This window comes from Heterocephalus glaber, unplaced genomic scaffold, assembly GCF_053883595.1.
Source record: "Heterocephalus glaber isolate CG9 unplaced genomic scaffold, H.glaber_assembly_v1.0 deba00001606, whole genome shotgun sequence".
NCBI lineage: Eukaryota > Metazoa > Chordata > Mammalia > Rodentia > Bathyergidae > Heterocephalus > Heterocephalus glaber.
Window position 1 is genome coordinate 30,939,629 of NW_028258377.1, and position 22,436 is coordinate 30,962,064.

General features: G+C 39.4%; 1 protein-coding gene across 5 annotated transcripts in view; it reads right to left on the bottom strand.

Annotated features, from left to right (window-relative positions):
- The window catches only part of LOC101699615 (spermatogenesis-associated protein 31A6-like), a 791,892-nt gene that overhangs the window by 756,477 nt on the left and 12,979 nt on the right, over positions 1-22,436 (bottom strand). For all 5 annotated transcript variants that reach the window (XR_015444821.1, XR_015444823.1, XR_015444822.1 and 2 more), the window contains exon 2: positions 6,912-6,975. The gene's annotated coding sequence lies outside the window, so the exon portion shown is untranslated. The remainder of the gene's footprint in view (positions 1-6,911; positions 6,976-22,436) is intronic.

Here is a 22,436-nt window from a genome sequence, read left to right on the forward strand (position 1 = left end):
AAAGTCACAGGAAGAGGCTGCCCATTCTCCACAAGCTCTAAAGCTGTGATAAGACTCTGAGCTTTACAAACTTGGACTAATTGGACTGTACCCACCCAGAAGAGTTCATTATTGTTATCCCCATCTCTTAGAATAGAAAAGGGGGATAGAAATTTTTCTACTCTACCACTGGGCACTTGTCTCTTCAATATTTCCCACTTCAGATCACTATACATAAACTCCAGGTACAGAAGGTTGGGATTGTGCTGCTAATTATTCATACTAGTGGGAAGGAAAGGTCTGGAATTAAGCCAAATCTCTGTGCAGGGACCTCTTAAAATTCCACTTGAAGGCAAGCCCTGGACTCAAAAAGGTTTAAAATGGTTCAGCACTTATCTGACAGTTAGGGAAACCAAGGAGGAAGTTGCTGTCAATTCCAGCCAGGACTTTGGAGCATGAGCTAAATTGATTTTGAAAGATCTGATTGCTAAACTGCTTCTCTCCCACTGGCAGGTGGGGCTAGGACCACTACTTTCTCTGGATGTGCCATTGCAGTCAAGTTCCAGCCACATGGCCCAGTTCATTTGGTGACTCAAATGTAGCCTGTCGTCACAGTGGATTTTTCCACTGCTAAACACACAGTTACACCTGTCTTTTGTTATCATCCTGGCTCTCGGAAGGGCAGCACCTCAGCTTTTCCAGGGCCAGTCACTGACTGAGAAATCTTGCATTGGGAAGCCCTATCTGACTGGTATGGTTTATGACAACCCCAGACTATCAAGGGCGTTCACCTTGATGTTCCCTGTCCTCCTGCACTGATGAGGCTTTATCTTATAGGAGATGTCATCTTACTTTCTCTAATCAGCCAAAGAACACTGGTTGCAAAAACCTACCTTAAGTTATGTGGCCAAATATGCTGGTGGAATCCATGTTTACAAGACCGACTTCCTACAAAACAGCTCATTGGCGCAGCATCTTCACCATTTTGGCCTTCCATGAACATTTCATGAAGAAGGTGGGACTGATGACAGGTAGTCCGGGCCCTTCAAAGATTTCTGCATGACCTCCCTTACCTCTCTGGAGTGTATGGAATAATAAGGTATGGTGTTTAGGAAAAAGGATCTACCAGTTGTCACTTTGATTTGTACCCTTCCACAAAGTTTTGGGGTTTTGGTGGAGAAGGGTGGTACTGGGGATTGAACTGATGACCTTTGCACTGAGCTATAACCCCACCCTTTTTTATTTTGTATAGTTAAATTCTGAGACAAGATCTTGCTAAAACACTAAGTTGCCTGGGCTGGGCTCAAACTGCAATTCTCCTGCCTCAGCCTCCGAAAGTGCTGGGATTACAGGTATACACAAAATTATTTTTTAACTGCAGTATCTGAGACTAGAAATGAGTTAAGGATACTTAGACCTTGTGGAGTTGTAGGGAACAACAAATAAAGCACTGGTACACAATAAAATCTCAAAAAATACAACATTGCATAGTGGTGGTAGTGATGATGTAGGTTTTCCTTGTAAAAGTCACCTAGATATTCAAGCCTTCATGCCTATTTTATGATGCCCACAAAAATAAATACAAACACACAAAAAAAAACAAATTTGAAGGTTGCTCATTCTCGTGTTTGGACTCTTTTGCCTTCTAAGATTTGTCTATCCCCACACAGCCCCAGTGCCCTTCTTCTGTCCTGTTTTTATCAGAGACCTACACCACCCTCTTGACCTTTACTGAGATGGCCCTCCCACATGTGCTCTGGATCACAATATTAAAATCCTGCCTCCAATTACATCAGATCTCCTACTATTTCCATTGCTCTGCTCTCCTCTGCATCTGATCATCACAACACACACATCAGACCAGCTCTGGAGAGATCACACTACTACCCTCAAAGGAGTGCCAGGAGGCCACGCACATCCCAGGACTTCCCTCTGGGGTCTGCTGCAGTCTTTCTTTTGCCCCTACTGGTCTATGCACCCAGTGTGAAATCTCCAGGTTAGCAACACTGTCCCTTCGCGAGCTACTATACAGATCCTCACTTATTACATGGACAATGAAGGAAAACCACTTCCCTTACTAGGGAAGCAGTAAGCCCATAGTTTATCAAGATTCATCAGATTACTGCATTGAAAAGAGATCCAGGTGAGAGAACTAGGCCATAGAATGGGGAACTTTTGATCGGACCACAGGGACGAAACATGTTCTGCATCAAAAGCAACCAGCCCTGGGAACCACAATTATTGCGGGGATGAATGAGGCTCAACAGCCAGAAAATAAGAAGGTAAGACCCCCAAGGCTGTAAGGCAGAGTTACAGAAAGGTCAGTTTCTCCCACTTCCCTTTCTTATAGTTGGGAACCTGCCTACCTGAACCAGAGACAGCAGTTGTCTGACTGGATATGCATATTCATGGCCCCAGGCTGCTGCAGACAGAGACGCGTCAATATTTTAAATCTACATTCTCTCTTTCTGTCAGGAGCTTTCAAGAAGTTTGAAGGGAGAAATTATAAACTTCTTCGGCTTAAAAAGTCATAAATGTTTTCGTATGCAAAGACTGAAAGGGGTAAGAAGGGTTCCCTGTGGGGCTTTTATCATGCTCTTGTGATAGGTCACCTTGAGAAGGAAAAGGGCTCACAGAAAAAGCAATATAATGCACACCACCACCACACAGGCTTCCAAAGTTACTCAGTTTATAAAGTCATTACTTTTGGTTGGCTGAAGCACTTGAAATAGCAAATATAATTTTTATTGATTTCCATAGATGGCACTGGCATTTGGCATACACCTCCCCAGTGCTTCCACACCTAAATACAAAAAGAAGAAAATAAAGAGGGAAGATATTGTAAGATCCCTCTAAAATCTCAGAGGCTTAAGAGAAAAGGTTTATTCCTCATTGCTCTTAAGTCCAATGTGGGATGCAGTCACACAGGCAACTGGATCCTTCCAGTGGATTCTACCCATGGAGCAGTAAATAAGGGAAGGAGAAAGCAGTAGCATCAAAAGACTGTCCTGCACCGAACCAGCAGTGACTCACACCACTCCAGCTCACATCACATATGTGGGAACTGGTCTGTGGCCCAAACTCAATGCAAAGGAGCTAAACAAACATGGTTCTACCATGTGCCCAAGCAGAAAAAAAAAAAAAATGGATCTGTGAGCACCTGGTCTCTACCACAGCAAGCACCATTAACTTTGGCATCTGGTCAGTTTCACATTGGGTATTTCTCAACATTGGCAAAATGTACAGTGCACACATGGCTAGGTGATGCAGGCCTGACAAAGAAGGACATGGAATGCTGAGGTATTGAGAACACAGAGGAGCATGATCAGAGTTGGGTCAAGGAGAGTTTTTGTCAGTAGTGACAACTAACTTAGTCACAGGAGAATTAGACAAAACTTGATGGAGAAAGAACCATGCATCTATGATGAGTCTTAAAATATCAATAGACTTTAGCCAAGCAAAGGATGAAGCTGGAAGAGCATCTCAGGACTTGGGTGCAGTGGTGCTTGCCTGTAATCCCAACTATTTGGGAGGCTGAGGCAGGAGGATCACAAGGATGTGATCCAGGGCAATTTAGTGAGACCTTATCTCAAAAAAAAAAAATTTAAAAGGCTGAGGGTATAGCTCAATTGTACAGCATGAAGTCCTGGTTTTGATAACTAGCACCACAAAAAATAAAAATAAAAAGGCATCTCAAGCAAAGGAACCAATTTGTGTAAAAGCCAAAAGATGTAAATGAGGACAACATGTACAGAAAACAGAAATAAATTTTAGCTTTAGTAGAGCTCATAGTATAAAGAGATGGAATTTACAGTGTGTCAATTAGCTACTGCTGTGTAACAAACTGTCCCCACAATCAGGACCATGAGTTAAGGTGTCAGCTGGGTAGTTCTCCTCTCCACTAGGCTCATTTACATACTGGCTGTCATCAGAGTGTTGGACAGGCAGCTCTGTCGTGCATGTCTGGGCCTCAGCTAGCTATACACTGGTCTAGGACAACCTTGGCTGTGACATCTGGCCTCTGTTCCAAATTTGCTCCCATATTCTGGCAAGCTAGCCTGATCCTGTCCACATGGCAGTGGCAGGGTTCCAAAAATAAGCATAAGTACTCCAGGTTTCCTGAGGTCTAGGCTCAGAATTGACACAGTGCCACTTCCAGTGAATTTAATGAGCCAAAGCAAGTCACAAAGCCAGGCCAGGGTCAAAAGGTAGGGAGATAGGCTCAACCCCTTGACATATTATTTTTGCACAGATTATGAATGCAAATGAGAAAACCTCTTTCTCAGTCTCTCATCAATCTGCCACAAACACAGAGCAATAGCAAGAATGAAACTTGGACAGATCAGTAGGTTCAAATCTTGAAAAGCTTTGTCCAAATCAGAGTCTAGAGAGCCATGGAACCAACAGGATCAATATGGACTCTACAAAGCTGTTGCTTTAACCTGAATGATAGTTGAAGAAGATCTGAACAGCAGCAGAAGAGAAGGAGTGCAATGATTAGATTTAAGAGGTAACCAGGGCTGGGGATTTAGCTCAGTGGCACTGCAGCTGCCTTGAAAGCCCAAGGTCCTGAGTTTGATCCTCATACCAAAATAAATTAATTAATTAATTAAAAACAAATAAATAAAAACAAAAGAAATCTGGATAAAGCATAAATTTAAAAAAAAAAAAAAAAGAGGTAACCAGGCAGATACTATCCACTATGGAGTAAAGGAAGAGAATCACCTCAGAGTCTATCACTGGTGAGTGGCCAAGCTAGATTAAAGCAGTCTTCTACAACCCAACCTGATATTGCCACTGCTCACCTGGATACATTATTTTAAATTCAGGGATTTATTTTCCATCCATATTTCCTTGGCTGCTTTCTGAGCCCATCACCAGGAAACAGTAACACCATGGCCATTATAAGAAGTAAAACTCATCAAGATATAAAACCTAGTTTATCACACTAACAGTCAAAAATGGAATGCTTTTAAAAGATAAGGAGGGCCGGGGATTTAGCTCAGTGGTTCTGCCGCCTGCCTCACAAGCATAAGGTCCCGAGTTCATCCCTGGTACTAAAAAAAAAAAAAAAAAAAAGATAAGGAAATAACGATAGACACTAGTAGCTAGCACACCTACCTACTGTGGCCTGGAGAATCATTAACCATTGTTAGATAAATAAATCATAGCCGTTGCTGGCCCAGAGCTTGCTTCTCAGTGTGGTTTATGTGAGAAGCACTTCAGATCCAAATCAACACGAGCCATTTGGAGCACCCACCCTGTTGACTTTCAGTGTGAGATGCATTTACTTATTTATTTTATTTCGGTACTGGGGATTGAACCCCAGGCCTTCACACTGAACTACATCCCTAGCCCTTGTTTGTTTATTTATTTATTTATTTTTATTTTGATACAGGGTCTCACTATATTGCTCAGGCTGGGCTAGAACTTGTGATCATCTTGCCTCAATCTCCCAGTCCTGGGATTACAGGCATGCAACACCACACTTGGCTTGAGGCTCATATTTGAAACCTGTTTGTTCTCTCTACCCAGAACATGTCAACCCTTTGTCACAAATTCCAGCGTCAGTTCAATTTCAACTGCTCTTGTGAATGACTGTAACTCTGAAGAAGAGCTCCTCAATCATATGTATGCAAAATAAATATTATCTATATTCTGATTTTTGCAATCACACCCTCCAAATCTGATTAAAACTACCTAATTGATTTTGCATGACATAGTGATCAATAGAAACTACTTCTACTTATAGTGGAATTTTGAAACCTCTACCTTGACCATAAATTGCACTGCAATGCAAAGTGACACAAAACATTCATTTACCATTACTGATTTTGAGCTAGATACAAGCCACCTGCCATTATTCCCTTTTATTCAGGTCTACTATGGTAGTTGATCTGCAAAGATGGCTTCTACCTAGCCCTCACATGTACACAGACAGAATCCATTTCCCCACCTCTTAAGTTTGGTTTGAACTCATAACTTGCTCAAGGCAATAGAATAGGACTTAGGTGACAACAGGCAATTCAATAGCCCTTGCCATTTCTGCCTGGCGTGACTCTCCTGGAATCTTGTGAATTAATGACAAGCTGTCAGATACCAGTGACAGCCTGTGTAAACTGTCCTGTGGAAGACAGTGTATGTGTACTTAGTCTCTAGCATGCAGTAGGTGTTACAGTAGATGTAGTTTCTTGCCTCACTTTCTATGGCCAACAGTTTCTATCTGGGGAAGGCTGGAATTAAAATTTTTTGTGCATTTTTTTAAGAGTAAAAGAATAGTTCTTTCCATTTCCTTGCTCAGAAACCTGAGGTAATGATGGCCAGTTCAAGTGTGTCAAATATGATTACCTTCTGAAGGACAGCAGCAGGGTTCTTCAAAAACCCTTTCCTCTTACTGGGAGAAAGGGTTCACTTTGTAATGCATTCACAAGCAGCAAGAACAGAGAGTACTTTGAGTTCTGAATACTAAGTATAGTTCAAAAATCCAACTCATTGGAAAGGAGAAAGGAAAATCACAGGTTTTACAACAAAGTCACTTTTCAGGTTCTCAGAATCACTTGAAAAGACCTATTTTATTGTTTGCCTGCCAAACTTGAGTTTCCATCCTACAAGGCTAACTACATCGGTCTCCATGGGTCATCAGGGCTGCTGCAGCAGGAAAAACCAGTCACACTAGTGGAGGGCAACACAGCAGGTGGCAACTGGTTCCCTCCTTGGAGCTCTTTGAGGTTTCATAAGGAGAAAAGGGTGTGGTAGGTGGATGGGGGTGGTGGTGAGGGTGGCACAACATTCTCTTCCCAAGACTGTATGTGTGACGGAAGTAGCAGAGCTGGTAACAGTCCAAAATCTGGATAGAGATTAACAGAAAAAGAGTGTGCCTGCTAAAGTATGGCCACCACTAGGAAATAGAATCATCCAAGGTCAGCACTCACCTGTGACTTTGAGGCATGCCTTCCGCTCTTGGAGACTGTGCCAGTATATGGGGTACTTTCAAGACTGAAAGAAAAGAAGGAAGGACATGAAAAGTTCAACACCACCCACAAGCAGATGTTTCTGCTAAGGCGGTAGGGTGGGGAAGGTTCTCCTGTATCAATTTGCTTCAACCTGTGAGTTGGAGTTTGCAAACACTCACAAAATAACCAGTGAATTGAAGCCTTTACTTTAATAAGGAGAAATTGTGACTCATTACTCCATGTTTGAACAAGGCCGTGTTTTCAGTTTTCTAAATCTACCTCTAGTCCTATACACTGGAGGACAGTGAGAAGCTTAGTAGCTGCCATTTTTGTGGTTGCTGCTCTCAAAACATAGTGCTGATGCCGTCCTGCAAAATGGGAAGTGGGGGCTTTGTTCGGCAGCCCCTCACCATCACTATTATCACCACTGTCCTTTGTACTATACACCATAGTTGAGAGCCCCTCCCTCCATTTGTTGGTGCTGGCTGCTCTACATTCTTCTTCTGATCTGCTCTCCTAAGTCTTCTATGGTAGACAATGGTCTACCATATTTGAAGTGCTTTGTACAAGAAGCAGACTATATTGGGGGCAATCTACACAGAAGTCTATAATTCCTGTCCCTTCTCAGTCTTCAGAAACTTTGATGTAGCCTTTCTCCCTCACATGGAAAATGAAAAGAGTTGTCATAGCACCCACACAGCATGAGAGCCCAAAATTTAAGACTGCCTACTCTTAGATATGAATGGAAAACTTCTCTGTTCATTCTTTGGCTCTGATTCTACCACAATGAATAAAGCAAAGCATAAGCTAAGAATAAACCATGGCTGTTCCTTCCTCCTCTCACTTTTGGTAAATATCAGTAAGCAATTATTGCTAGGCACAGAAATGTAAAGTTGCTCACATAACTTGCTAATGCTTTCTTTGTTCAAGGCAATGTAGACATTAAACTCCATGGAATTGTTATTGTATGTTTACTTTTCTTTTTTCTTTTTTTTTTTTTTGTTTAAATTCTTTTATTGGTACATTTTAGGTATACAATACATTTACATTTATCATTGGGTGCTTGTATCTGTACATGATGAATCTTAGTTCTTATTTTTTCCCCCATTACTTGTGCGCCCTTCACCCCCTCCACCCTTCCCTATTTACATAGACTTTGTTTCCATTTTTTTCTTTTCTCATAATTTTTCCTTTCCCTTCTTTCCTTTCCCCTTCTCCTCCCACCACCCCTACCCCTTTGGACTTTTTCTTTCTATTTCAAATTATCAATTATTCATTTTAATCATTTTAATCCTTATTTACACTTTCAGTTTCTTACACTAGAGAAACTATTAGGTATTTACACGTGTGTCCTATTTATTTCACTTAAGAGTATGGCTTCAATATGTATCCATTTATCTATAAATGCCTCTAGTTTCTTGTTCTTTATGGCTGAGTAGTACTCCATTTTATTAAAAAAAAACCCATATCTTCTTTATCCAGTTTCCAGTTGATGGGCACTTGGACTGTTATCAAGCTTTAGCTATTACGAACTGCGCCGCTATAAACATGAGTGCACATATATCACTGTGGTATGATCACCATGCACTAAACTAAGATCAAAGTGGATGAAAGATCTAAATATTAAAACAGAAACACTAAACTTGCTGAAAGATAAGTTAGGTAGAACTCTTGAAGACATTGGCATAGGAAAAGACTTTATGAACAAAACCTCAGTAGCACAGGAACTAGGACAAAGAATCAACAACTAGGATCTCATCTTATTAAAAAGCATTTTGGGCCAGAGATTTAGCTCAGTGGTTCTTCCACCTGCCTCGCAAATGAAAGGACCAGAGTTCAATCCCTGGTACTAAAAAAAAAGGCTTTTGAGGGTCAGGGATTTAGCTCAGTGGTTCCTGCACCTGCCTTGCAAGCCCAAGGTCCTGAGTTTGATCCCCGGTACCAAAAAATAAAAAATAAAAATAAAAAGCTTCTGCACTGCAAGAGAAACCACCAACAGAGCTATGAGACAACCTACAATGTGGGAAAAAAAAGTTCAGCAGCTGTACCTCAGATAAAGGACTACTATCTAGAATATATAAAGAACTGAAAAATATCAGACCCCCCAAATTCAAAGACCCAATTCAAAAATAGACATTTGAAATGAACAGACATTTCCCAGACAAAGAAGTAAAAGCAGCAATTAAACATGTTTACTTTTCAACATAATTATAATATGCAGTAATGTTATTATTTATGGTGATCCCTTCTATTAATTAACATTAGCAGCATTATCATATATTATCATTTATTGGGAGCTTATTTTTTGTGGTAAGTGTAGGAGTATTCTGCAATCATTGTCTTTCCCACATTTTAGCATAGTACTGTATTTTGTGCCTGGGGGGGGAGTTATTTTCTTTTGTTCATTTGAGACAAGGTCTCAGAATATAATCCCTATGAACTTACCATGTAGCTGAGACTGACTTCAAACTCATGATCCCCCTCCATCCCCCTCTGAGTGTTTGGATTATAGATTTGTGCCACCATGCCCAGCTGTATTTTCTGTTTATTTATCTGCCCTAATAGACTTTGAGCTCCTTCAAAAATGAAAAAAGATACATATGTATATATGTGTGTGAGTATATATGTGTGTGTACACATGTATTTTAATATCTAGTCTTTAAGTATTCCTTATTACTCAATAAATATTTGCTGACTTGTTCTACTGATTATATAAAAAGAGTTTCCAATGCTTATCTAACAGTATTACCTACAGCATCAGAACAATAGGTAAAAACTGATTGTCATTTAATTCAATCACTATCTATCACAAAGTCACTGAAAGAGGAAGAGACCTTAAAGAATATTTAGTTCTCTAAGAATTTAGTTCAGGGTGCTATACAAATAAAAGAAACAGGGTGGGGAATAAATAAGGAACTGAGTTCAGGTCTGTCTACTCAGGCCAACCTTTTCATCTCTCTATGGTTCGGTTGGTTCATCTGCCCAGTAAGGTTAGCGACATCCAGACAAATGACTGGTGTGAAGCTAGACTGAGACAATGTTTATGGAAATACTTTGCATACTGAAAACATCATATAATAAAATGTTCTTTATTTTGTTTTTGCTTTGCATAGAGCCTGAGACGTAGTAAATGTATAATAGCTGTCCTGTTGTTAATAACGTGGGTAATACAGAAAATTCGAATGACATATAGTATTTACTATGTTCCAAGCATTATTCTGAGCAGTTTTTCTATCTTAACTTATTATTCAAAACAATTCATGAGCCAGATCCCATTTTTATCATCCCTATCTTAGAGAGTGGGAATTGAGGCAGAGGTTTTATCACTTGAAACAGGGAACAGAGAACCAGGATTTGTATTCATGCAATCTAGCTGGAGTCTGTGAGATTAATCATTACACTATACTATAAATCACCCATAATTTAGAAATAACTAATATATTTGTTAAGAATTTAATATGTTCCTTCAGATTGATAAATTTATATGTATATAAAGTGGGGCATGGTGGCACACGCCTATAATCCTAGCTCTCTGGCAGACCACAGCAGGAGAATCCCAAGTTCCAGGCCACTACTTGGTGTAATTTAACAACTCAATGTGAACTTGTCTCAAAATAAAAAATGGCTGGGAATGTAGCTCAGTGTGAAAGTCTTGGATTCAATTCCCAGTATGGCAAATAAAATAAATAAAGTGTATGTTGGTAAATATATTTATTTATTTATTTAAAATTTTACTTACATCTAAATAGCTTATTTACTTATTTATGGCAGTACTGGGATTGAATTCAGGGCCTTTTCCCTGAGCTATATCTCCAGCCCTTTTAGTTTTATTTTTTATTTTGAGACAAAGTCTCATTAAATTGCTAAGTTGCTCAGGCTGTGTGGGAACTGCAATCCTCCTGCCTCAGCCTTTCAGAGTTTTGAAATCACAGGAGTGTACCAACCATACCTGGTTTGCTTTTTGCTTTGTAAAAAATTTTAAAACAGATGTTTATTTATAATTTTTTAAAAGAGCATTGGGTTATATGCTGCCATAACCTATTTTAGTTAACAATAAATAATAAGTAAATGCAAATATTATTACAATTCTAAAATAATTGTAATTGATATACTGATATCTACTCAATTCTCTTTTGTTGTGCTTTCACATTATACACAATGTTTTGTATGGTAAATTACACTGTGATGAACATCTCTGAATTTAAAATGTGATGATAATATTCCTCACTTTTTTCTTTTTTGGTACAGGTATCAAACTCAGAACCTTCCACTTGTGAGCCAGGCAACGGAACCACTGAGCCAAATCCCCGGCCCCTCACTTTTAAATCTCTGTATCACTTTTTAACATAGGCCCACATAAGCTATGAAAAATAACTCTCTCTCAACAATAGATGCAGTCCACAAACTTTCTCACTTCAATACTTTATGATAGTGAAACCAAATTGTACCTGCTGCCTACCAGCAACACTACCTGATAATTACACAAGTCATTTTAAAAGACTTTATGTGTAATTTTATTTGTTTTCTATTTAAAAGCCACTGCCACTATATCATCAGTGATTCAGAGATGTAGTAATGGAAGAACTAAGCAGCAATCATAAGTTGAAACTTCAATACTAGGGATTGAATCCATGCCTTTAGACTAAGATAAATCTCCACTCCCTTTGTTTGTTTGTTTTTGTTTTAAATTTGAGATAGTCTTGCTAAATTGCCCAGGCAGGGCTCTAACTTGCAATCTTCCTGCCTCAGTGTCTGGGATCACAGGTACCACCACACCCTGCTAAGCTGAAACATTTTTGGAAATACACAAAAGCTCTCCTCAAATGCAAATTCATTCCAGGGACTAGACAAGGTCTAAAACATAGCAAATGCTTGCTCAGTGAATAATAAGGCTCAGGATACAGCTGAACATGTGAAGGAAACCGGAGAAAGGAAGGGAAAAAAGTCTTCTTCCCTGACTTTGCTCAAAAGACTACTCATAGCATTGTGGTAAATAACTTCAGTGTGATTCTCATACCAACTATAGAGCGAAATAAGAATAGCAAAACAATCAGTTTACATTCTATCACCTTCCTGGTATGATCTTCTAGGGCCTTGGCATATTTACATAAGGCTTGGAGGTCTCCCAAATACATCTCCCAGGGAACTTGAGGGAAACCAAAATAATCAACCAAACTGGAAGGACTCGTGATGTCTGCTATAAAGTAAAAGTAACAGGACCTCTGTGTCCATACTTACTATAGTGGGAAGGGGTGGTGGTACTCTACCAATCCAGCTGTAACCACAGGGTCAGCACAGGGAAAACGTTTCAGAGAGGAGATGTGTTTCAAGCAATTCTCTCTTTCTCTGTGAGGTGTCCACAGGGACTCTGGAAAAATGTTAACACCCAACAGTTTTCAAGTCAAAGGTGCGGTATGGAAGTGTGGCTTTGTATTCTGAGTAGATGCTAAACATGAAATTGGGGGAAGAAAATAATAATTGTTAAAATAGATGTACTCTGTCCTAAGTGACCAGGCCAATTCTGTGTCAGAATCTAAGGAGCCTGTTTCTTATAATTGCTTCATTCACTTTCTTGCCAAAGGAAGATTTCATATTGAAGAGAGATGGATTCTTCTAGCATGACTGATTTTTGGAGCACACAATTAAACCTAAAGGTATGCCAACTATTGACTCAAATGTTTCAGAATCCTAAAATGTTGAATCTGGGAGGACTTTTGCAGTCAACAAATCTCATTTCAGTATTTCTCCAGGTGAAGAATTAAGGCCTAAAATGTTGGAAGTAACTTTTCCAAAATGGTAAAACAGGTTTGTGGCAAGATCCAGAATGTGAGCCACAGCCTTATGTTTGTTTGTTCAGTTGGTTGATTGGGTTGGGTGGGGTTGGGTTTGGTTTTATGAGCCAGGGTCTCACTATATAGTTCAGGCTGACCTTGAACACCCTATACACCTGCCTGTTCAGTACTGAAATTATAGGCATCTGCCTCCACAACAAGCTCACAATCTTGATTGCCACTTCTACACCTCTACTCAAGGCACTCCTCTACTCTGCCTTGTCCCAGTAAATAGCACTGCAACTCACACACAGTCCCATGTCTGTGGCTCATCTGTAATGGCCTCCCTTAGACCTGCAGTCGCCAACCTTTCTGGCATGAGGGGATGGACTCAGTACAATTCAAGTGTGTTACATTTCTTGTGCACTTTATTATTATTACATTGAAATATATAATGGAATAATTATACAGTTCACCATCATGCAGAATCAGTGGGAGCTTTGAACTTGTTTTCCTACAACTAGATGATTTTTTCTGAGAGTGATGAGAAACAGTGACACTTGGTTTTGTTGCTTATGTCCAGTCTATTCCGTGATCTCATTTTGGTTGCTGTCACTGCAGAAAACCTTGCTTCACAAAAATAGGATGTTGCAAATAAAATCAGGCTTTTCAGTGCTTTCGGGACAATCTCAGGACATTCCACCTTGACTTAAATCCAAAACTTATGGAGATCTGAAGACCTCTCAAATATACTTTTAAGGTCACTGTCAGTGTTATAAGACCTCAAACACTTGATCTTATTGTAGTGTGGATAAAGTTGAATCACTTGGCTTATTCTCAAATGAGTGGCAGGTCCATTCCTTCCTAGTTCAGGTGTCTTTTGTGGTTGGGAAGTAATGTCAAACTCTTTTGAAAGCCAAGATTGGTGATCATGTGCCAAGTGGGAGAAAGAAGGCCCTGGCTCAGTCTCATTCAAATTCTCTGCTAATATTTGAAACATGTCAAAAATCTCAATGTTCATTTGTTGCCTCCATAATTTCAGTTTGGCTTTGGACGCAGCCACTTTATCTACCAACTTGAACAGAGCTGTCATTCTCCCCTGAAGTAACAGATTGAGTTTGTTGAAGAGGTTGAATATGTCACGATTAAACAAATTTTGCAACCCATTCTGTATCAGAATGTGATACCAGTGAAACATGCTGTCAGTGATGACTGTTTTTCTTAAAGAAATCTCTGGCATGGCTTTCAAAAATCATAAACTCTGGCCAATGATCTACCTTTAGAAAGCCACCTTACTTCTCTTTATTAAAAAAAAATGTGTGTCCTCTGTGTCCATCTCCTTACAGAGCTATGTAAACAGACATAAGGTTAAGGCATACTTCAATGTACTTGATAATTTTAGTCGCATCCTATAAAATGTTGTTAAATTCAGGAGATGTTTTTCAGTTAGTCAGTAATTCTCTATGTATGACACAGTGTATAAACTCATATTCAGAAGCAACTTTTCTGACCCAATTAATGAATCCAGAAAGCTATCCAGTCATGGGAGCCACTCTAATCATGGATATATTGATACAAAATGACCATTTCATGGTTGTTTGAATGATATTTAATCATTCAAAGATTTAAATAGTTCTGGCCAGGTGTGGTGGCACATGCCTGTAATCCCAGCACTTGGGAGGATGAAGCAGGTGGATTCCCACAAGTTCGAGGCCAACCTGGGCTACATAATGAGTTCAAGGCCAGCCTGAAGTACATAGCAAGACCCTGTCTCAAAAAAAAGTACTTTAGATTTAAATAGTTCTACATTTGTGATATCAGAGGACAACAAAAGTGCACATAACGTGTGAATCCTCCTGAAAAATATACCACACAGAAACAAGCACTGTTGCCTTTTGGTCAACATAAATGTACTCATCAACCTGGATTGCTGACACATTAATCCTTTCTAACAAATGTACCTCAATATCCTCTACTATTTCATCAATTCATCTAGTTATGGTGCTAGGCAAAGGAGGAAGCATGCAACATTTTCAATCTCAGCCTTTCCTAAAACCTCACAACAAATACCCTTAGTAGCAGGCAGAATCAACTCCTCACCTTAGTAAAGGGCTTCTTAGCTTTAGTGATGCAGGTAACCACTACGAATAATGTTCTTAGTCCAGACACATTTGATGAAGCGGTGGGAATCAGTAATTGTTTCTGTTCTTCATGTCCACCTTTTTCCTTTTGAAAAATTCCAAAGGCTGTGTTTTAATGCAGGGATGCTTGGTTTCCATGTGGTGTGGCAGTTTTTTCTTTTCTTTTGGTTAGCAAAGGTATGCATTTATTGAAGGTGAAAAAGAAGTACTCTCTGCAGAGTGAGAGCAGGCCAGTGAACAGACACACAGCAGTCATGAGGGTAACGGAAAGGGGTCTTTTGCTTCTCCCTCATGCAAATAAGACACTGGGACAGTTGTCCTATCAATTACATGGCCTAGCACCAAATGTAAACTGCCCTATCAAAACATTTGCTTAGGTTCTTAGAAAATGTAAATGAAGAATTGAAAATAGCACTTTTCTGATTGATTCTCTGTACAATACTCAGGAACTGCAGAGTCATCCTAGATCCTGTGTTCTGCACATGTCCTGGATCTCCATGACTTTGACACCTCCCACCTAGGTGTTCGACTGGTTTCCCCCCAACTCTAATCTTCTACCTAATTTCACCCTGAGAGAAATAATCCCCATAATTCTTTTTGGGATGCTGAGGGTGTGATGGTCTCTCACTTCTCATAGCTGCTTTCTGCTGAAAGGGGCTGTAGGTCCCATCTATTGAGTATTATGTACTCTCTGGATACCTTGGGATGTTGGGGCTTACTGGCTGGTAAGAACCTGCGCCCATATGTCAGGAATTATGGAGCTGCCTGTTCAGTGGGAGAAAGGTCCATGAATTTCTCAGGAAGATCATTGCCTATAGTCTGGATCATCATCTGAAGGTGGATCTTTTCAACCCTTGACTAGATAAATTTTACTATTAGGTTAAGGAAGTAGAGGTCAAATATGAGAAGAAGCAGAGTCACCACAAGTAGTCCCAAGAGATGAGGAACCCAGTGATTTTAGGAAGCTAAGATTAAAGAGGATCAAGGCATCTTGAACAGGTGAGAATATTTTCTGGTATGCCTTAGAAAGTGGACTATGTGGGAACTAGCACAAAGAATCAACAACTGGGATCTCACCTAACTAAAAAGCTTCTGCACTTCAAGAGAAACCACCAACAGAGGTAAGGACAACGTACAATGTGGGAAAAATTTTTTACCAGTTGTTCCTCAGACAAAGGACTACTATCTAGAATATATAAAGAACTCAAAAAAATCAGACCCCCCCCCCCAAATATAAAGACCCAGTCCAAAAGTGTGCATCTGAAATGAACAGACATTTCTCAGACAAAGAAGTAAAAGCAGCAAATAAACATATGGAAAAATGTTCAACATCACTGGTTAATTGAGAGATGCAGATGAAAACAACACTGAGATTCCACCTCACCCCAGAAAGAATGGCTGCTATCATGAAATCAACCAATAACAAATGCTGGCGGGGTTGTGGGGAGAAAGGAACACTGCTCCACCACTGGTGGGAGTTTAAACTGGTACAACCACTGTGGAAATCAGTATGGAGATACCTCAAAGAACTAGGACTGGAAGTCCTATTTGACCTACCTATTCCCCTGCTGCGTATCTTCCCCAAAGATTTAAAAGAATCATACCACAGTGATATTATATGTGCACCCATGTTCATAGCAGCATAGCTTGTAATAGCTACAACTTGGAAACAGCCCAATTGCCCATCAACTGGAGACTGGATAAAGAAAATGTGGATTTTTTTATAAAATGGAGTACTACTCAGCCATAAAAACAAGAAATTAAGAGACATTTATAGCTAAATGGATGCACATTGAGGCGATACTCTTAAGTGAAATAAATAGGACATACATGTGTAAATACCGAATAGTTTCTCAAGTGTGAGAAACTGAAAGTGTAAATAAGGACTAGAAGGTATAATAGATAATATGAAATAGGAAGAAAAGGGGCAAAGGGGAAGGGAAAGTGGGAGGGGTAGGGGAAAGGAAAGAAGGGAATGGAATTAATATGAGAAAAGGAAAAAATGGAAACAAAGTCTTTGTAAATAGGGAAGGATGGAAGGGTTGAAGGGAGGGCAGGGGAATGGGGAAAAAATAAGAACCAAGAGAGATTATGTAAAGGTGCAAATTTCCAATGATGAATGTCATTATATTGTATACATAAAATATACCAATAAAATTAATTTTTTAAAAAACTAAATACAAGGTATAACTTTTCATGGTTAAAGGGAGAAGCACCTAATAGGTGAAACCTTTTGCAGTGGAAGTTCTTTTGGAGGCCTTCAGATCCTAATGTTGTTTCATTCATTCATTCATTCATTCATTCGTTTTTGGTATTACTGGGGATTGGACACAGTGGTGATGTACCACTGAGCTATACCACCAGCCCTTTTTATGTTTATTCTAAGACAGGTCTGCTAAATTGCCCAGGCTGGCCCCATACCTGGAGTCCTCCTACCTCAACCTCTGGAGTAGCTGGGGTTTTTTTTTTTTTTTTCAGTTCTGGAGTTCAGAGGATTAAACCTAGGGCTTTTACCTTTAGCTGTATTCCTAAACCTTTTTTCTTTTATTATTTTGAGAAAGGGTCTCACTGAGTTGCTACATTACCCAGGCTGGGCTCAATCTTGTCAGCCTCCTAGCTCAGACTGCCAGAACGTTGAGGTTACAGGAATGCACCTCATAGTCTCACAGGACAGCACTGCTTTCCTCTCTAGCCCTCTGGGAAATTCCAAAGACTGTTCTTGCCCCAGGGCCATTCCTCTTCCTGTAGCAGGTAAAACATATTCCCTATAGGAGAAAAATCTCAAAGTTAGAGTTACAACATTTGGAAAAACTAGTAGAGGTGTTGGTACACAAAGTGGCCTCTTTGCTGTCTCTGTGACATGGTAAATGACAGTGAAGGATCTTTACTCCCGCCTGTCAATAACAGTTGGGTTATATGTGTGTCTTCCAAAGATTAATATCAACTGTCAGAGACAACTGGGTCTAAACCAACCAATAAGAATGAAGAGAAAGTACTGGAAATGTTTCATAGTTGCATATGTATCTCCTTTAACTCTTCAGTGATAGTGGTCTAGATTACTATGGTTAGTTTATTTGACTCACTCTTTTCTTCCTCTCCAACTGGATTCCCTCAGGCAAATCATCTTTCTCCTTATAACTGTGTGGAAGGGTAGGTAGGTGGGATGGATAAAGGCTTAGGTCTTCCAGCTCTCACATAATGTTTAGAAAGTCAGCTAGTTTTTGTGTGACTTTTTTTTCTTTTAAAAATCAACTAGTTTTGTTTTGTTTCTAAACATACATCCTCTACATTTTAAGTGACCAGTAAAAGACTGTGGGTGATATTCTTTGCTCACATTCTAACCTGGAACCAGAAGTATTCATTGAGAGCGCCCTAAAGGCCTGGTTGTTATTAAACAATGTATAATTACTTTCTTTGAGTCAGATACTGGGCCCTGGCTCTAACCCAGAGAAGTGGCAAAAAATCTCATGTTAATGTTTTATTGTGGTAAACATTGCTTGTGGTTGGTTGGCCTCAAGCAGGGATAAATTAGGCACTAAAAACAATTCAAAGATTGTGTGTGTGTGTGTGTGTGTGTGTGTGTGTGTGTGTGAGAGAGAGGGAGAGAGAGAGAGAGAGACTGGGGATTAAACCCAAGGCCTTTTATTTTTCAATGAAAGCAAATAATTCTCCATGAGTAGTTCACAATACCCAGAATAACAAGTTTTGCAAAGTACTTTTACACATCCTACATTGTTTCAGTCTCATAAAACCCAGAAAAGTCATTAGACTTGGCATTATTACCTACATTCAACAGACCAGGAAATTGAGATGGAGAGTGTTTAAGTGATTGGCAAAGTCAATGAGCTAATTAACCAAAGAGCAAAGCTCATTTTCCGACATCCTAGTATAACTTCTGACAAAGCACTCAAGTTTGATTTCTTTATGTTTGTAGAGCATTTTATAATTATTCCTCCTAATGCACAGTTCTATAGGCATCTTTTAAACTCATTTAATCCCATCCCCACCCTATGTATAAGTATTCTTATGATTCCATTTTATAGATGAAAGTTTGCAAAGTTATAAACCCACACTTCTTGATATAATAATACTTGGAGTACCCTTTTTAGTACTTTAATGTGTTTCAGTGCTTTGTTAATCAAGAATACAAATTTGAGTGGTGGGAATGTAGCTCATTGGTAGAGTGTTTGCTTAGCCTGTACAAGGGCCTAGTCAGTGATGGAAAACCATTGAGAGCTTTCAATGATACAAACTGCCCGTTGCCCACTGGAGCCTGTGTGCCGTAGGTTTGCTACCACTGGATTCAATCCCAAGTATTGAAAAAATAAAACACACACACACAAATTTGAGATCCTGAAGTAATCTCTAAAACAACCTCTGAGAAGAGAGGGCAATTTTTTTTTTATTTAAACCAAGAGCCAGCAATAATTCTAGTCATTATTACTGATGTTATAGATAACTTCTAAAAATGAAAAAAATTTTTCAGTACTGAGGATTTAACCCAGGGCCTTTGCCCTGAGCTATATCTCCAACCTCCACCCCCTTTCTAAATTTTTGAGACAGGTTCTCGCTAAATTGCCCACACTAGATTTAAACTTGCAATCCTCCTGCCTCAGCTTCCCTTAGTGCTGGGATTATAGGTGTGTGCCACTACCCCTGGTTTAAAAGTAATACATTGATATTGACAAGGTACCAAAAGAATTCATTGGAGAAAGAATTGTCTATTTAACAAATGGCCCTAGGACACCCAGACGGCCAAGAATGCAAAAGAATGAAGTTGGGTTCCTACTTCACACCATATACATAAATTAATTTAATATGAACCAACCTGAAGCTTGGTGTGGTAGCATGCATTTATAATCCCAGCACTATGGGAAGCTGAGGCAGGAGGATTCCAAGTTTGAGTCTAGTCTGAGTAAATTCACAATGTAGTAAGAGCCTGTTTCAAAATTTAAAATAAAGGGGGTGGGTCAGGATGTAGCTTAGTGTGAAGGCCCTGGATTTATTCCCAGTACCCACCCCCCAAAAGGAGGAGGAACCATCTTGAATTTAAGACTTGAAACTACAAAACTCTTAGAAGAAAATTTAGTGTTAAATCTTCAGGCAATAGATTTTACATATGACACCAAAAGCACAAATAACCAAAGGAAAAAAATAGATGAACTGGATTTAATCAAAAGGAAAAAATTAAGCTAGAAGTGGTCGTGCATGTTTGTAATCCCAGCACTCTAGGAGTCTGACGTAGGAGGATCACAAGTCTGTGCCAAGCCTGGGTAACTTATCGAGACCTGTCTCAAAACAAAAGGCAAAAATGGCTGAGGGTGAAGCTAAGTGTAAAGGCCCTGGGTTCAATCCCCAATACCACACAAAAAAGTCCAGAATAGGTAAACCTATAGAGAAAGAAAGCACATTAGTGATTGCCAGGGTTTGAGGGGAAAGAGGGAAAGGAAATGAATGTCAATGGATATGAGGGGTTTTTTGAGGGGAGGCAGATAATGTTCTGGATTTAGATATCAAATGGTTGCATACTTTGTGAAGATAGTTAAAAAGAATCACTGAATCCATACTTTAAAAGACTGACTCTTGAGCCAGGCATGGTGGTGCATGCCTATAATCCCAGAACTCAGGAGACGAAAGTAAGAAGGCTGTGAGTTCAAGCCCATCCTGGAATATATAGTGAGACCCAGACCAGCCTGGGCTACTGGACTGCAGAGCAACAGCTTGTCTCAAAAAAAAGTTGTAAGCTAAATTAAACCTTTGCTCCTGTAAGATATGGGTGTTGGGTATTGTGTCCCAGCCATAGGAAACCTTACTAGTATATTTAAGATACTCTTAATCAATCTGTTTATATTACTTTGTGGCCCAAATGTAGAGTCAGAGTCAAGCTGGACTCTCTCACTAACCTCCACCTTGCCATCTGTCAGGTGTTTCCTTGGTACAAAAAGCTTTCAGATAATTACTCAATTCAACACATTCTACTGAGCACCTATGAAGTTCCAGACACTTGGTAGAAAGCCAGCTGTGTGTATGGCCACACTCTTGCCTTAAACTTATGTTCTAATATGAGAAACAGATTATTTAAAAAACACAGTAACTCTCCAGTTGAGGCCCATTTCCAATCCATTATGTGGGCTTTTCAGACCCACTCCATGACCTGGAGCCATGATGTTGTCTTCTAGAAATGAACCACTCAGACTCCCTTGCACTGGCAGGAGTTCAGATAGTAGAAGCCAAAAGGTCAATTATCTTAATCCCTAGTTCCACAGCTCCCAATCTTAGGCTACCACAGTTGTAATATTTTTTACCTTAGTTTTTCCTCCTGTAGAATTTTATATAAATGAAGCCATAGTTTTTTTTGTATCCAACTTCATTTGCTCACTATTGTATTTGTGAACTCCATCCAGATTGTTGCATATTAGTGATGTGTTCCTTTCTATAGCTATCATATTCCATTCAGATGATGTACCACAATTTGTTCAGCGTATTCTATTGATGGACATTTGGCTTGTTTCTAATCTTTGGCTATTGTGAATAAAGCTGCTAAGAATGATCTTGCATGCTATTTTGCTATGGCATTTCACTTCTCTTGGCTAAATACCTAGGATTCATGTCTGGGTCAAAGGGTAGATACATATAGACATATGAACATATTTTACATTGTAATTTTAAAAAGAAAAAAAAATATTTATGGTACTGGAGATTTAACCCAGGACCATCCCACTGAGCTACATCCTCAGCCCATTTTATTATTTATTTTGAGACAGGATCTGGTAGGTCACTAAGTTGTCCAGGCTGGGCACAAAATTGTGGTCCTCCTGCCTCAGCCTTCTAGAGTGCTGGCATTACCAGCTATACAAAATTTTTAAAGAAAAAAAATGAAGTGAATAAATCTGTACTAATAATACTAATACTTGTTATCTTTTTTCTTATTACCTCCTCCCCTAGTTGGTATTTGGATCTGTCAGATCTTAACTTCTCAGGTCAAATAAGTAACCCACCACTTTCCAGGATGAATCATCAAAGATGAAGAAATTCCAGTATCAACCTGCCCAAGAGAAACTAGGTTTCGTGTTACCACTAGAAGCCAAGAGACTCAAGTGATAATTCAAAAAACTGCTAGCACACAGGAAAAGCAGCTTCAATAGGCAGATATATCTGCAAACAAAACAAAACTCATGACACCAGTCCTCTATAATAACAGGGTGTCACCAGAATAGATATTTAGCTTTAAAAAGAAGAAGAAATGAGTAGCTTCTGAAACTAGGCAAATCAACACATCAAGAGTAGCAGAAATAACTTCACCTCCAGGAGGGTTTGTAAACAAATTGTGAACCAAAACTTGGTAACTTCCAAATCCAAACTGAAACTCAGGTGCTACCAAAAAAAATCCAATTAATACCATGAATATCTCTTCTAAGGAAGGAGAAAGTGAAATATAAATATAATATAAATGAATGTGAAAGAAAATGTACATAAAAGAGAAAATGTACGGCCATGGTGTCAATGAAAGATTTTAGTGGTACCTGCTGGGCCAATGTCCCATCGCTGTCCCTTGTCCTGAGAACTGGCCTTGAGTCCTAACCCACAGGAAG